The 5,171-nt window shown below is 32.7% G+C and overlaps 1 non-coding gene across 1 annotated transcript; it reads right to left on the bottom strand.

Annotated features, from left to right (window-relative positions):
* Positions 1-349: 349 nt before the first annotated feature.
* Positions 350-456, bottom strand: LOC111818165. The gene has a single exon (XR_002822222.1). It is a non-coding gene; the product is annotated as a U6 spliceosomal RNA (small nuclear RNA).
* Positions 457-5,171: the final 4,715 nt, after the last annotated feature.

Here is a 5,171-nt window from a genome sequence, read left to right as displayed (position 1 = left end):
TGCATCTCTTGAATGATCAGTTATGCTGAACATTTTTTCATACATTTTCTTGTATTCTGAGAAGTGATGTCCATTCCACATTAGGTCTTTAAATTTTGGGGTTCTTGTTAGTTGCTTTTTAGTTCTTTATATAATCTAGATAATAGTCTCTTGTCTAAGTGGTAGTTTGTAAAAACATTTTCTGTTCTGTGAGTTGTCTCTTTATCATTTTGGGCAGTTTCTTTCCTGTGCAAAATATATCAATTTGTGTGATAGAAGTTGTTGGATCTTTGTAGTTTTTCTTGGGCAATGAAGTTTTGTTCATAAAGTCCTTGCCTAAACTTATTATTTTTTAAGTGTATAACCTTCTAAAAATACAGAACACTTCACTAGTTTGAGTGTCATCCTTGCTCAGGGGCCATGTTAATCATCTCTGTATCGTTCCAATTTTAGTATATGTACTACCGAAATGAGTACTTACCTAAACTTATGTCTTCAAGATTTTTACTTATTCTGTTGTCCCACAGCTTAAGTGTTGCTTTTAATATTTAGATCTTTGATCCATTTGATTCTAGTTTAATGCATGATTGGAAATATGGGTCTAAACTTAATCTTCAGGATACAGAAAACTAGTTTTCTGAAGTATGATTTATTAGAGAAGCTATCTTTTAGTGAAGGTATTCATACTCTTTGTGAAAAATTAGGTAATTGCATGTTATTTGAATTGTTTCTGCATATTCTATTCTGTTCTCTATTGTCTCTTTTTTGGCCAATATCTGATTTTTTAATCACAGTAGTTCTTATAGTATAACTTCAAATCATAGACTATGATAACTTGGCTTTTTTTCAAATAATTCATTTTGCTATTCTAGGTCACTTCTGATTTCATATGAGTTTCAAAATTGTTTTCTCCAGTTCCCTGAGTTATGCTATTGCTATTTTGATTGGGATTGCATTGCATCTGCATGGTTTCTCTTCAGATCATAGAACTCTCTTGCCTTTTACATAGTTGAAAGTATGACCATTTTCACTACATTTAAGAAGGAACATCTTTTTTCTGATTCTTTTTGATCTTTTCCAGAATAATGCAGTTTTCATTTTAAAGGTCTTTCATTTCTTCATCAGACTGGTTTTTAAGTAGGTCATTTATCTTGATTCTATTGGGAAGCACATTGTTACCCTAACTCTCTCAGTGACTTTGTTATACATGTACAGGAATGCCACTGATTTCAGGGTGTTGGCTTTGTATCCTGCCATGCTAGTAAATTTAGTTATTAAAGCTAGGATTCTTTTTATGGAGATTTATGGGTTTTCTTTGTGGAGTATCATGCTATGAGTAAATCAGGACAATTTAAATTTAAATTCTTCCTTTTCTATTCACATTCCTTTTACAGGGGTGCCTCAATTCACAAACTTCATTTGTGCTGCCATTTTGGAATAGATGTCCTTTTTCATATTCATGCAGGAAAGATTGATATGGTTGTGTTTGTCATCTGATTCAAAAGTATTATACAAAATAAAATTTAAAAATCAAAGTAAAAAAAAACAACAACAAAAATTGTTCACAAACAAAAGTATTCATGAACCAAGGCACCACTGTGTTTCTTTTGTTTATTTCCTCTAATTTCCAGAACTATATTATATTGCCTTCTAGATTTCTGCAGGATCTGTTGTGATATCACATTGTATTTGTAATTTAATTGTTTGGGGTCCTTTCTTTCCTCTTTTGACAAGAATGGCTAGGGATTTCTTTATTTTATTTCATTTTTCAAAGAACCAACACTTATTCATTGATTATTTGAATTGTTTTCTTAGTCTGAGTTGCATTATTTTCTGCTCTGAACTGCATTATTTCCCTCAACCTTGGATTTAATTTGTTCTTATTTTACTAGAGTCTTAAACTTCAACAGTAGGTTATTTATTTGAACTTGTACCATTTTTCTAATGTGAAAATTCACTGCTATAATTTCCCAGGTAGGTCTGCTTTTATTGTATCCCATAAGTTTCATTATAGTATATTGACACTATCAATCAATTATAAAACTGTCTGATTTCTTCTTTAATTTCCTATGTAACACATTGACTTTCCTGAGTATATTATTTAATTTCTGTTTGTATACAGTGTCTGAGGATTCTTTGGCATGTATTTTCAATTTCATTGCACTATGATCTGAAAATATACATGGGATAATTTCAATTGCTTTGTATTTACTTAAGCTTGCTCTACAAGCTAGTATGTGGTCTATTTTGGAGACATTCCCATGTGCTGCTCAAGAAAACATGTTCTCTGATTTTGGGTGGAATACTCTGTACATATCTACTAAGTCCATTTGTTTAAATGCTCTATTCATCCCTGATGTTGATTTTTTTAATTTTTTCGTTAGATAACCAGTCTGTGACAGTTGTATTAGAGTTTATCTGATTTTTCATAGCCATTAGTGTCTGTTTTATATAGTGGGTGCATTACTTGGCATGTATTACATTTATGATGTTATTTCTTCCTACAGGATTGTTCCATTAAGAAGAATGTCATTACCTTGTTTCTTTCTTCTAATCAGTCTTAGTTTTGAAGAGTACTTTGCATGAAAATAGAAGTTATTCCTTTTCTTCTGGGTTTCTATTGCATAACTTATTATTTTACACCTTTTTACTTTAAGTCTAAGAATTTGTTTTGAGTTAAATACATTTCTAATGTGAATAATAGTGTGGCATATTGTTTCTTGTCCATTGTTCCAAATTGCTTCTCTTTATTGATGAATTCAGATGTAACGATTTATCCTTGCATCATACTACTTTCTTGTTGTTGATTTCCATTATTTTCAGTTGCTTGCCTTACCTGGTTGATTCAACCTACTGGGATTTTTTTTTTTTTTTTGGCGGAACCGGGGATCAAATTCAGGCCCTTACACTTGCCAGGGAAGAGCTTATTCCACTGAGCCATCTCCCTGGCCCCCGCTACTGGGATTCTTGCAATTATTGTCTTCATTTTCTCTTTCTAGAATATCCTTCAATATTTTTTGTATTGCTGGATTTGTGGTCATGAAATTCTTAAGCAGTTCTTTCTATCAAGGAAATATTTTATTCCTCCATAAGTTTTGAAAGATAATTTTTCAGGGTACAACAGACTCTGCTGGATTTTATTTTTTTTTTAGGGCTTTAAGTATTTCATGCTTTCCTTGAGTTGAGGATTTGTGGTGAGAACTCTATTATGATTTTTATGAGCTTTCCTTTATTTGTTTATTTTCTCAGAAAGTTTGCTTTTGATTTTTTGTTGTTGTTGTTGTTTTGTGTTAGTTTGTTTTTGTACCATGAGTCAGTCTTAGGTTCTCATGCTTGCCAGACAGGTGCTGAACCAGTAAGCTAAATTCTCACATCCTGTCTTTAATGTTCTGCTTAGTGTTAAACTGCTAAAATCTTGATTATTATATGCCTTGGCATAATTATTTTTCTAAAAATGGCTATTTGGAGTTGTATATGCCTCATTTATTTGTATGTCAAATATTTTCTTACTTACAAAACTTGCTGCTATTTCATCTTTGAATTTTTTTAATGTTCTTTGTGATAGCTTCTGCATTTTTACTGATTCTAATTAATCTTATGTTATTATGCATTTCATACTCTAGTAGCTATTGGATTGACTTTTCATGATCCTGTGCTGTTTGGAAGAAGTCATCTATTTGATGATCCCTAACAAAAATCATATATTCCACATCAGGTATTATATATTCATGCTGGTTGACTCTGCTGCATATAGAATAGAATGTTTTCTTTTTCTTTTTTCTTTTTTTTTTTTTTTTGGCTGGCTCAGGCTGCCTTAAGGGCGGGTCTAGTAAGACATGGGGAGCTGGGGATTGAACTGTGGTCCCCCACACCTGACTGGGTTTGTGCCAGCAGGTGCTTACACTAGAATGATTTTCTTAATATGCTAGATTTCTGTGTGAATCTGTTTTATGTGATCCAGATTTCCTGTGTTGAGCATTCAAGGTTTCCATGTTCTTAAACTTGTGACCAAGATTTATCACTACCTAACCTAGATTCACTACTCATTCCAATTATAATGATCATCATTTCTTTAATTGTCTGTATAATTACTTGTGTTTTAGTTTTCTCTAGAATGTCCTTAATCTACTTTGCTACTTCTAGTATTATCATTTCAGAAAATCCATGTAGGTGGCTTTTGATTTATTCCACCTCATTGTCCTCTGGGCTTATTTTGGGTAAGTTGAATGTTTTGGATTACATTTGCTTCTGTGTTTTCTTATTATTTATTTTGTTTGTTTGTTTATGAGTTTCTGCCTTTGTGCTTATACATTGCTTATGGTAGGTAGTTTTATCACTAATATCAAAGTTTTCTTAGGTAACGACTTCTCTTTGAAAATGTCCTGTAGATGTAACTGGCTTTTGGCATTTAAGTCTGTCCCAAGACCCTGTATCTTCTTTTTATTAAGACTGACTGCTTGGGGCCAGGGAGATGGCTCAGTGGAATAAGCACTTTCCAGGCAAGTGCAAGGGCCTGAGTTCAATCCCTGGTTCCACCAAAAACAAGACTGACTGCTTGTCTTAGTACCCAGTTCAATGCACTATAGTATTATTTATAACCCTCAGGCAATCTAGGTATTGGAATATAAGTTAGTTCAATTGATTACAGTAGGTATGTCACCTTGGCTAAAATAGTTCAATCAGTAATAATGAGAGCATGAAATGTAAATTTGACAAAGAAACACTATAATAACTGATACATTGCCAACTTCAATCACATGTATGATATTTATAGTTATTTAGAAAAAAACTAAGAAAAATCATAGTTATATATTGTCAATATCTACTCAATAGAGTAACTTACTCCCTTTCACTCTAAAACAGTATTAGCCTGCAGTAAGATATATTTAGCTACTTATGTGTTCATAAGAGTAAATTGTATTAGTGTGGTAGCATTAAGATGAAAGGGAAATAAAATAGATCATGAAAAATAAAGTAATATGTTATGAAGAATGCTAAGATTGATTTAGAACTTTTCTCTGTCTCTGTCTCTGTCTGTCTCTGTCTCTATCTCTGTCTCTCTCTGTCTCTCTCTCTCTCTCTGTCTCTCTGTCTCTGTCTCTCTCTCTGTCTCTCTCTGTCTCTCTCTCTCTCTCTCTGTCTCTCTCTGTCTCTCTCTCTCTCTCTCTCTCTCTCTCTCTCTCTCTCTCTCT

This window comes from Octodon degus, unplaced genomic scaffold (genome assembly GCF_000260255.1).
Source record: "Octodon degus isolate 3935 unplaced genomic scaffold, OctDeg1.0 scaffold00081, whole genome shotgun sequence".
NCBI lineage: Eukaryota > Metazoa > Chordata > Mammalia > Rodentia > Octodontidae > Octodon > Octodon degus.
Note: the sequence above shows the minus strand (reverse complement) of the source record. Positions and strands in the feature narration are given on the sequence as shown.